General features: G+C 42.7%; 1 pseudogene; it reads right to left on the bottom strand.

Moving 5' to 3' along the window:
• Window positions 1-478: 478 nt before the first annotated feature.
• LOC105355089 lies at window positions 479-8,442 on the bottom strand (annotated as a pseudogene).
• Window positions 8,443-12,039: the final 3,597 nt, after the last annotated feature.

Raw genomic sequence — 12,039 nt, forward strand, 5'->3', positions numbered from 1 at the left:
CTGGGGGAGGATCCCTCCTTCATGTGGGCACCCCTGAGGTTTCTTCGTTTTTTCCGGAATCCGGTTTTTTTGGGAGTTTTTCCTTACCGCGAAGGGGGGTCTAAGGGCAGGGATGCCAGTATAGCTTAGTCAGTTTGTTAGTTCATTTTAGTATTTTTTTATTGAACTCTTTGTATTCGTGATCCTTTTGATTTCATGTTTTACTTCGAAGCCCATCGAGACGACTGTTGTTGTGATTTTGGGCTATACAAATAAAATTGAATTGAATTGAATTGAATTGAATCATCGGAGAACTTCTGGATGTGGCAGCTGTTTGAGTCATGGTGGAAGTCAGATGTGTAGAGGGTGAAGAGAAAAGCATTGATGGTTGAATTGTGTTGAAGGCGCTGGAGAAGTTGAACATGATTCTGAAAGTACTTCCAGGTTCCTCGAGCTGTAGCAGAGTTCTGTGCATCAAGTAGATGACAGCGTCATCCGCTCAGATGCCAGGTTGATATGCAAACTGCAGGGGGTCAAGCACTGGGCTCACTAGGGGCTGGAGGTGATTCAGGATCAGTCTCTCTAGGGTCTTCATTAGGTGAGACGTTAAAGCCACAGGTCTGTAATGGTTGGGCTCCCTTGCCTGTGCAGTCTTTGGTACTGGGACCACGCAGGAGGTTTTCCACAGCACAGGGACCCTCCTCATGTCGAGGCTCAGGTTGAACATGTATGCTACAACCAGGCAGAGTTGGTCAGCGCAGTCCCTGAACAGTCTGGAGCAGATGCCATCTGGACCTGTGGCTTTCCTGGTCTTGATCCTCCGAAGCTCTCTTTTCACCTGCTCCTTTGTTATGTTGAGGCTGGGTGGGGGGGTTTGGGTGATGGCAGTTATGCATTGCGAAGTAGGGGATTGTGAAGGGGTCGGGGGGGGGGGGCTTTATTGAAGACCCACTCCAATGAAAATTGTTGGTGTTTTTTAACATTTTCTTGTAGCATTTGTCTATGTAAAAGGACATATAAAAATGAACTTAGCCTTGAAAACTTTATTTCTGAGTATTTCATTATTGAAATCGGGATTAATCAGGAGCAGACGAAAAAAATGCGTTTAAAAAAAAGCATGCTTAAGTCTCCCTTCTCCACTTGAAAAGATATAAATACATTAATGTCTGTTTTCCTCAAAACTGTACAGTTGAAAAGCTACAATATTGCTCCCCATTTTTGTTGCACCGATAATGTTAGTTCGGGGTTGTAAGGGGCTGTAAGATAGCGGGAGAGAGTGAGAACCAAGGGATGATGAGATATCAGCAGAGGCTCACGTCCGTGCCAACAGTCCCGCCCACAACACAGAGGTAAATATATAAGGCGCACTGAACTATAGGCCACATTTCTGATGAACTCATGCCACTCTGCACAAACTATGTCCTAGAAAGAACACAAGTTTGTGGATTTTGGCTAAAAACTGCATAACCACAATTAAAAGACCACTGGGAATGCTTGTAGGTCAAAAAATGATCGGAGTGGGTCTTCAAGTTTTCAGCCAACTTTCAGAGGGATCCAACAGTGACAGAGAGATCCACTCATCGAATATGTGCAAATGTTGTCAACATTTCGAACATGGATTTTCTAGATTTGTACGGAATTAAAGTGTTGTTCAGATTTTTTGGAACCAGTCCCAAGAGCTAATTTAGTTCTTTCTTGAGACTTTTTTTTTAAAGTAATCTCTGCTTTGCCAACACAAATCAGCTCCAATCTAGATAGATTTTGACACAACCTTTGAGACAGTCTGTACCAAGTATTTTCTACTTTATTACAGGCTTCCTTGAATAGAAATCCAGCTTACCCGTTTTTGTGTTTTTCTTCCTTTTAGTGAGTAATTTTGTAACGGCAGTTAAGCTATGCTGGGAAATATTATATTTACATATAGTTATAGGAAGGCTCTGTTCTGTAAATGCACAAAAGCAGCTTAATGCCTATTTATGTTTTTTTTTTATCTCAAATGGAAATACAACACAGAAAATATTAAGTTTTATTTCAACATGAGTAAAAAAACAAAGCTGATGGCAGTGACAACAGTTTTACATGTAATTTTTTTTTTATCTTGATCTGTTTTATCTTTTAGTTGAATTTGTCATTTCCCATCATGTCCTTATTATCTCCCTGAGTTTTTTTTTATTTTGCCTTAAATCACAATTGGTTTCAAACGCAACACTTTTTCCCAGTTTGATAAGAACTCCATCAGTTAGAACATTTTTGTCACGTTTTAGTTTTTGATGCCGTACTTTGTTTGTTTGGATTTGTTATTCTGAGAAATTTTTCATTTGTGGTTTTATTGTTTTTATTTATTTTAACTGCACTTATACTATTTTGTCATCTTATTCCATTAAAATTGTAAGAAACTGTCTTACATATACAGTATGTGTAATTTGAAGACCACACTTCAAGTTTTTCAATCATTAATCAAATATATCTGAATATGACTCACATCTGAATAGAAAATGATTAAAGCCGTAAAATCAAAAGCTACAAAATAACATGTTTTGAAATATTTCATGTTGACATAAATAAGGCATGTGGGTCCAAACTGGTGTTTTCCCATTCCTGTAATGAAATTATCAATCATAGTAATTATATTTAATGAATCTATTCAGTGATTAATTAAAGTGCACTTTCACCAGGAGTCGAAATTTAAGGTTGTTTTTTTTATTCGGAAATCCACCTCACATGCATCACCTCCGCTTCTGCAGAATAAATTAAGTATAACTCATTAAGACCACCTGATCATTTCTTTTCCATCAATGAACGCAGTAAGGTTCCCTCATTAGACAGATAGTGTGACTTTTAATACTTAAATGCACAGCAGATGGTTTAAACAGCTGTTTTTTTTTCTTTTCAATTTCAAATCTTTAAAAGTTCATTTTTGACCAAAATCTTTTATCATTACTACAACAATCGAGTTTACAGTAAAAAAAAACACAAAGCAGTGCTAATTCAGAATTACTTTCTGCAGACCAAAACTGCGTGTCACACAATTATTTGTACAACATTTACCTGTACTTTTCTACTGTCTCTCAGCTGTTCCAAAGCCCAGCAAAATGAGGAATTGCAGGGTGAAATCAAGACAAAAGCAAGTTTTTTTCCCTCTGTCCTTTTCCTTTTTTAAAGTGTTGTCCACTCAGTGGATGAGTAATTAAAGCTTTCTAATTTTTTGTGAATGAGCCATATGTGATTCTGGGAATTCAGTTAACCGAAGTAAAATAGAATTAATCAGTCTAGAAGTCCCAGAACTCAGCAAAAAGCATCAGGTTAAATCAAGTGTGTTATAAACAAGGTTGATGAGGGGAACAATGGCATGATTCATTCTTACACATGTGTAGATAAATACAGACCCTTTAGTACTTTTATGCCTTAATCTTCTTGAACACACACATACAAAAATGCAGAATCAACTAAACACATTCTAATGCTATCCTGAGTAAATCTGGAATTGTGTAGATGGAACAGATTCAAATTATAAATAGGAAAGCTTCAATTTGCATCCGTACCGACTCTTTTATGGGTGGCTGCTCAAATAGAGCTCAGCCTGTGGAACTGGAAAGTGAGAGAAGTTCAGGATCACCATTCAAGGTGATTTGAACGGCAGTTTCTCTGTGGCCCAACAAAGGCTGGTTGGGTGAACTTGTGCAGCCGGCCAGGGAAGCCAATTTTTTACATGGGCAAGTTTTCTCCAAATGCCTGATGGTGGCATTCAAACACACACCAAGAAATGCACATGTCCCAATCTTAAATATGAACAGTGCAGATGGACAATGACCCAAAGCACTATTGTGTTTCTTATGAAACAGAATAGTGATTAACTGTTGTTAATCACAACTTCATAACAATGTTTGTTTAAATATGTTATTAAATTCAAATTAGGAAATATTTGATTCCACTTGTGTTGCTTCTGTTTTTTGTGACAGTGAACTGGATATAGACTTGTGCTGAGGACAGAGGATGTATGCAGATGACTACTATAATTTCCACCATGTCACAATGAAGTATACCATCTTCACATTATTTTCTTTGGCCTTCCTTAAGGTCATTTTCTTTCAAAGTTGACACCAGAAAGTATCTGCTAGTTATCGGTTCTGTGATCAACTCTGAGGACAAAAGGGAGAGATTATTTTGTTCAAACGAGAGAACTTCTCAGTGTGTGAGAAACCAGAGTATTATTATTTGAGCTGAATATTATTCCAAAAGATCAAAAAATAACAAAAACTGGATTTTATCATCTCAAAAAACATTCCAGTCCGCATATTTTGCTTGTTTGCCAGCACGGAAGTGCTAATGCATGCTTTTATTTCTAGCAGATTAGATTATTGTAATGCCCTGCTATTTGGTCTTCCCAGAAAGAGGATATCAAACCTTCAACTACTGGAGAACTCAGCCACATGCGACAAGGACTGAAGGATGGAAATACATTTAAAAGAGTCGCAGTGGCTCCTGTGCGATTCAGAATTGATTTTAAGTTTTTTTTTGGTCTTTTCTATCTAAAATGATTTTACAGTATAAGATACAATAAATAATAAAGGTAGAGTTCACAGCATTAGGGTAAGAACAGAGGAGCGGTGTCTTCTTTTACTCAGTGTTGGTCCTAGAACGCAGAGAAAAAAAACACAACCTACATTTTTTTCATTTCATTTATGATCTGATTCTAAAGGAAGTTCTATTTTGGAAAACTACTGGATTCTCCAGCAGCTCTGATGTATTCCTGATGCATGTCAAGTCGCAGCTGTGCCGACCGCTAACTTGAAATAACGAATAGAGCTTATTTATTTATTTACTTATGCATGAAACATCTCATGGATGCGCTGGGACGCATCCTCAGTGATGTATCCTGAGGTCATCGGATGTTTCGGGTCTCACAACATCATACACCCTCACCCAGGCGACCCAGCCGGGGTTGATCTGACCCCGGCTTGCGTCCCAGCAGCAGTCCACGGATCAGCCCTCTTCATCCACAGCCACCTCGTAGCCTTCTCTGCGGCTTCGCTCACGGATTGAATGGCCCTCTTTTTGGCCGTCCTGTGATGCCTAATCGGAAGGGAACGTCCCGCAAAGCCTCTACAGCCAACTTCTACAGGCTCATAGAACTTTTTCCAGCCTCTTTCCCTGCACCCCTCAAACAGTTCCTGGTACTTAGCACATTTCCTCTCATTTGCTTCCTCCATACGCTCTTCCCAGGGCACCGTGAGTTCCAGCATGATCAGGTTTTTTGAAATCTCAGAGATTAATATCATGTCTGGGCGGAGATTTGTACTAACAATGTGCTGAGGGGAACCTTAGCTGTTTTCCCAGGTCGACCTGCAGCTGCCAGTCCGAGGCTTTGTGGAGGAGGCCTGTTGTTACTTGTAGCCGCGCCTGAGGTTTCTCCCCAGCTTTGACGAAGGGTACTGCCTTCTTTGGAGCGTACTGGTTTTTGCTGGTTTTAATGGCTGAGGCTAAACTCTCAGCAAGAGCTTTAAGCACCTGGTCATGGCGCCATCGGTAGCGACCATCAGCCAGAGCCCTTGGGCAGCTGCTAAGGAGATGAGAAGAGCCACTCCTAGAGCAAAGAAGGCAGGATGATGTTTCACTCTTTCCCCAGACATGGAGGTTTGCTGGGCCAGGCAGGACATCATAGACAGCTTGTACCAGGAAACAGACCCGATGGAAATCTGCCTGCAAGATGTCTGCCCAGCTAATCCTGCGCTGCAGTGTACTCTCCCACCTAGTATATGCTCCCTGCTGCCGATCCCGTCAACCTGCTCGCTCGCTCTTCCTCCACACCTGCTCGGACCTTTGCCTGGAGTAAACGGTGTCTTTCTTTGCCATGGGCCTGGCTGAGCACAGTCTTTGGGAAGTAGCCCAAGCCCGCTCTGCCTGTCGCCACGGTGCCCACCAGTGCCTTTTGTCTCAGACGTGACTCTGCCTCCTCCACTGCTTTTCCAGCCTTCTATTTTCTTCCAGTCCTCACTTCAATGCCAGGTGCTGACACCTTGCCATCTCTGGAGTCCCTATAACGTACGACTTCCCTGGTGCGTACCACCATAAATGTTTCTGTGAGGCCACTGAAGGGCAATTGCAGGATGTTACTTGTCCCATACAACCCCGCGCTGGTAAGACACAGAGGAAGGTCCAGCCACCTCCGAAGAAAGCCACTGATCTCCCTTTCTAGGGACTCTACTGTTGTCATTGGGACTGCATAGACCAGCAAGGGCCACAAGACTCTAGGCAGGATGGAATGCTGGTAGATCCAAGCTTTAAATCTACCCGGCAGACCAGACTTGTCGACCTTAGTGAACCATACTCAAAGTTCTTTGTTGGACTTCTGGATGGCGGCAGCATCTTTCAGACTGGAGTTGAAAAACTTCCCCAAACTCTTAACCGGTTGTTCTGTGATGGTCGGGATGACCGTCCCTGAGATGGAAAAACGGAACTTGTCAACCACTTTCCCCCTCCTCAGCACCATGGACCTTGACTTTGAAGGCATAAATCTCATCCTTGCCCAGGTGATGAGTCTCTCCAGTCCTTGTAAGATCCACCTGCTTCCTGGGACCGATGACGTTGTGATGGTAAGGTCCTCCATATAGGCTCTTATAGGGGGCTGTCGTACACCTGTCTTGGTTAGGGGCCCTCTGCATTCCACCTCAGCTGCCTTAACCACCATGTTCATGGCAAGGGCGAAAAGGATAACAGAGATGGTACAGCCTGTAATTATTCCTTTCCCAATGCAATGCCAGTCTGATGTCCCTATTCCAAAAGTGACCCGCATCCTGAAATTATTGTAGTAATCCACGATCAGGTCCTTGATCTTACTAGGGACATGGTGGAGGTGTAAGGGGAGCTCGACCAGCTTGTGTGGAATTGACCCATTGGCGTTGGCCAGGTCCAACCACAAAACAGCTAGGTCACCTTTGTTCTCATGTGCCTCTCTGATGAGTTGTGTAACTACACCAGTGTGCTCCAAGCAGCCGGGTGCTCCAGGAATCCCCCCCTTCTGCACCGAAGGGTCGATGTAGTCATTTTTGAGGAGGAACTCTGTCAGTCTTCGTGAGACGATGCCCGAAAACACCTTCCCTTCAACACTCAGCAACGAAATGGTTCGAAACTGGTTGATGTTTTTCGAGTTCTCCTCTTTGGGGATCCACACTCCTTCAGCCCACCTCCACTGGTCAGGAACTCTTCCTCTTCGCCAAATCACCCTTAAGATTTTCCACAGGTGTCTGAGAAGTTGTGGACAGCGTTTATATACCACATAAGGTACACCACTGGGGCCTAGGGTAAATGCTGAGCGAGCTGCCTTGATGATCTCCTCAACCTCCTTCAGGCTTGGCTCCCTCAGATTGAACTCAGTTGTAGGTGGGGCGGGGTTGATTAGAGCTTTGTTGGGCTCCAGTTCTTGCTCTCTCAGGGGATCACTCACTGTGTCCTGGAGGAATTGGTTCACTTCCTCTGTTGAGCACTCAAGTTGACCGCTGCGCTTGTCCCCAAGCAGTTTCCTTGTGAAGCCGAAGGGATTGGCGATGAAGGCCGCACGCTTCCTGGCTCTCTCTCTACCCCGTCTCCGGTGCCACTCAGCTCTGCGTAGGCTCGTCAGCTGCTTTCGCAGGAGGTTTTTCAGCTCTGCTAATGTTTGTTTTTCCTCCTCAGTAGCTGTCTTGTGCTGTTTCTTGAGGGTACGCAACTCCTGACGCAGGTGATGTATCTTAGTAGCCCTGCGGTTCCTGGTGTAGGGGGTATGCTTGGTCTAACAATGATGGTAGTCATCTTTAGAAGTCGGCTCTCAGCATCTCCTTTGGCTGCGGCTTGGATGATGTTGGACACATCCTCATCAAACTGACGCCACTCACTCCGTTTACTGGCTGGGGGCCACTTAATCCGCTGCTGTGGAACTACTCTGCTGGGGTTGGGAGGCTTTGGTACGGGGAGTGACTGGGCTCTGTGAGTTGCCCCCTGGCCGGTCTCCTCCTGCGTCTCACCAGTTTCAAGACCTGTGCGTTACACCTCACTTTCTCGCTCTTAGCATTTCATTCTGGCCTGGTGGATTTTTAGGCCACGATTATTCTTGCAAAGCTTTCCGCAAATACATATCACGTTTGTCATTTGTCTGTTTGCATGAGTTCTTAACCTTAGGTCCGTCCGGATGGAGATCTCACCCCCCCCCCCCCCCTCTCGGGATCTCCTGGGGGTATCTCTCTGTAGGGCTTTCCGTAGCTTGTTTGGGTTCTCTCTCACGAAAGACACAGGCTGGGGTGCTAACCCATACTGTCCCAGGTGCCGTCTTTCCGAGCTGTCAACTCTCTCCAGTAGTCCACCAAACTGTTCTTGGTTGTCAACTAGTCTATTCCTAGGAGTCACTGGCTGCGCCAGAACGTAAACTTGTGCATGAAACATCTCATGGATGCACTGGGACGCATCCTCAGTGATGTATCCTGAGGTCATCAAGTGTTTCGGGTCTCACAACATCATAAGTTAACGAAAAACAAACATATTTGAAAAGTTTGTTTTACCAGAAAAGAGTCAGTGAGGAAACACAAGAGCCACCATCGCCTTCAAATTCAAAATAAAAGGAGTCTTTACTCCATATGTGGATTTATTACGACATTTGTTCCCACACACCATAATAATAGTCCATAATATTCAGCAACCGGCTGTCTGATGTCACAAGGATGCTGCTAAGACAGTTTCACAGTTATTATAATGTTTAAAAAAATGTTTGTTTTTTTGTATTTATCTGTCACACTTTAAATTCTGGACGAGGCTAAAGTTCGCATCAAATGTTTTAGCTTCAAGGGAAAACATATATAACAAATTTCATGGCTCTTGCCCGAAATTTAGTTTACAAATAAAGTTCATACCAGCTCTATTTATTTGACAGAGGATGAAGATAAACCTTAAGCCAATAAAAGCAACAACAACAACAAAAAAAAACGTATGCACACTCAGTCTCTTACAGGCCGGTCTGGGAAAGTATTGCCATAGGCAGTAAACCGGTCAGTAGCCTGAAAGTTTTCTTGTTCTTAAAATGTATGCATTCTTCGTGTTGGTGTTTGGACGTAAAGGCATCAATAAGATAAGCAGACCTTTTTTGTTTTAAATCTTTTTTGGAAGCGCAATAAAAAGTCATTTGTCTGTCCTTATAGAGTGTGCCACAACTGAGTAGGATATGAAAATAAATAAAAAAAATTCACAAAAATCCGACTTTGTTGATTTAAAGGGAAAAAATAACTACCTCAAAACAATTTACATGTATAAAACAGCAAAAATACTTTCCTGTATCGCTGTCTTTTGAACGTCAAAGTGGTCAGTTCATCTTAACTTTGCTGCCAAGGGCTGGACCACTGTGGTTTTCCTTTGAGCTCCCTGCCAGCATACATGTGTGTGTCGGAAGACTTGAGCTGTCCTCAGGCTAAAATGGGCACGAACCACAACAGACAAACAAATCCACTGATAGACAAAATGAAAAAAAAAGGGCAACCTCAGAGAAGAAAAGGCCTCCCTGCAAAATGTTTGTTTTAAAAAAAAAACTTGCTCACACATAAAGGCCTCAAATCCTTTGTGTTTTTAATGCTTTATAAGTTGCAGATGCATAAGAACAAAAAAAAGGGGGGAAAGGCTGAAATTTTTAAATCTTTTACATTACTTGCACATGGTTATACCATCACATGAGATTAAAAAAAAAAAACGTTATGTTAAGGAATTAATCCTGGTTCTCTGGAAAATCAGTAAAGTATCTCAGTATGGGAACACATTGCGGCTAAAGCCTTGCAGCTTTTTTTTAGTCATCTGGAACGGAAAACCAAACTGCAAAAAAAGACCCCCTAGAAACCTTTAAAATTTAAAAACCAAGCGGGTAAAATAATGTTTTTTAAGATAACTTCTAGTCACAAAGACATGTTTTCTTAAACTAAGAATATTTTGCTATGGAAAAGCTTTCTTGATTATTTTGTTGCAAAACAAAGATCTTTTTTACTTAATTATGATTCCGTTTTCGCAGAGTCTGATTTTGATGGCAAAAGGGAGGCCATGTGGAAGTCATGCTTTTTGCATCTGGTATAGGTGAGACGTTAGCAGAGGCTCCACTGGAGACGTGGGCAAAACTGCTCTCCTTCATGACAGCATTTTGAAGGCCAAACTCTCAAGATTTGGGTTTTTGGCAGAATGTGTATTGCTCCATGAATGGGTTGGTTCCTCCGTGGGGCTTCAGGCCATCTGACACCAAGACTTTCAGCTGCTCGTCAGCAGACGTCATGCAGGACCCCCATGGCAGTCAGGTCTGGAGATCCACTGTGTGTGGAGCTTCAGTCAGGTCCATAAATATTGGGACAGCGACACAATTCCAACATTTTTGGCTCTATACACCACCACAGTTAATTTGAAATGAAACTAACAAGATTTGCTTTAACTGCAGACTGTCAGCTTAAATTTGAGGGTATTTACATCCAAATCAGGTGAGTGGTGTAATAATTACAGTTTGCATATGTGCCTCCCACTTGTTAAGGAACCAACAGTAATGGGACAGAGCAATAATCAAAGGCATGCTCAGTCGGATTCAGGTAAGGCGATTGACTTTGCCATTGCATGACATTCCACTTCTTTCCCTTAAGAAAGTCTGTGATTGCTGTTGCAGTAAGCTTTGGGTCATTGTCCATCTGCTCTGTGAAGCGCTGTCCGATGAGTGCTGAAGCATTTGGCAGAATATGAGCAGATAAAATTGTCCGAAACACTTCAGAATTCATCCTACTGCTTTTGTCAACAGTCACATCATCAATAAATACAAGAGAACCAGTTCCATTAGCAGCCATACATGGGTACGCCATGACATTACCACCACCATCCTTCACTGATGAAGATGTATGCTTAGGATCATGAGCAGTTCCTTTCCTTCTCCAAACTCTTCTCTTTCCATCACTCTGGTAAAAGTTGATCTTGGTCTCATCTGTCCATAAGATGTTGTTCCAGAACTGTCCAGACTGTTTTAGACGTCTTTTGGCAAACCCTTCCTGTTTTTGAGGCTCACTAATGGTTTACATCTTGTGGTAGACCCTCTGTATTCACTCTGGTGAAGTCTTCTCTTGATTGTTGACTTCGGCACACATACACCTACCTCCTGGAGAGTGTTCTTGATCTGACCAACTGTTGTAAAGGGTGTTTTCTTCACCAGGGACAGAATTCTTTGGTCATCCACTACTTTTGTTTTTTCATGGTCTTCCGGGTCGTTTTTACGTTGCTGAGCTCCAGTGCGTTCCTTCTTTTTAAGAATGTTCCAAACAGTCATTTTGGCCACGCCTAAAATTTTTGCTATCTCTCTGATGGTTTTCTTTTGTTTTTTTCAGCCTAATGATGGCTTGCTTCACTGAGTGTGACTACTGACAGCTCTTTGGATCTCAGCTTGAGACAGCAACAGATTCCAAATGCATACAGTACACTTCAAAAACTCTGGACCCTTTATCTGCTCATTGTGATTGGGATAATGAGGGAATAACAAACACCTAGCCATGGAACAGCTAAGAAGCCAATTGGCCCATTAATTTTGGTTCCTCAATAAGTGGGAGGCGCATACGCAAACTATTGTAATTCCTACACCTACACCTCACCTGATCTGAATGTAAATAACCTCAAACTGAAGCTGACAGTCTGCATCTTGTTCGTTACATTTCAAATCTATTTAGGTGGTGTATGGAGCCAAAAATGTTGGAATTGTGTCGCTGTCCCATCATTTATGGACCTGACTGTAACTCCCACCAAGTTTTTCAGCTGGTGGTTGGGCAAAAAGGTCTGCAGTCCTCCTGCTTCTCATCAGATCCAAGGCTGATAGACTCATCCCTGGAGTCAGATTCAGCGCCCTTGATGTCATACTTCTCCAGAAACCAGCAGTCTGTAATGCTATGTTCACACCAGGCTCAGAGATGCCATTTTCAAAGTACAGTCACAACAGCCACGCAGACTTGTGTTTAGGCTGTCACTTCCAATGATAAGTCTATGTAAACACATGTAAACCCTCGTTTCGGGCTTACACGTTCAGAACTATCATGCTCA

Source organism: Oryzias latipes, chromosome 11, assembly GCF_002234675.1.
Source record: "Oryzias latipes chromosome 11, ASM223467v1".
NCBI classification, from domain to species: domain Eukaryota; kingdom Metazoa; phylum Chordata; class Actinopteri; order Beloniformes; family Adrianichthyidae; genus Oryzias; species Oryzias latipes.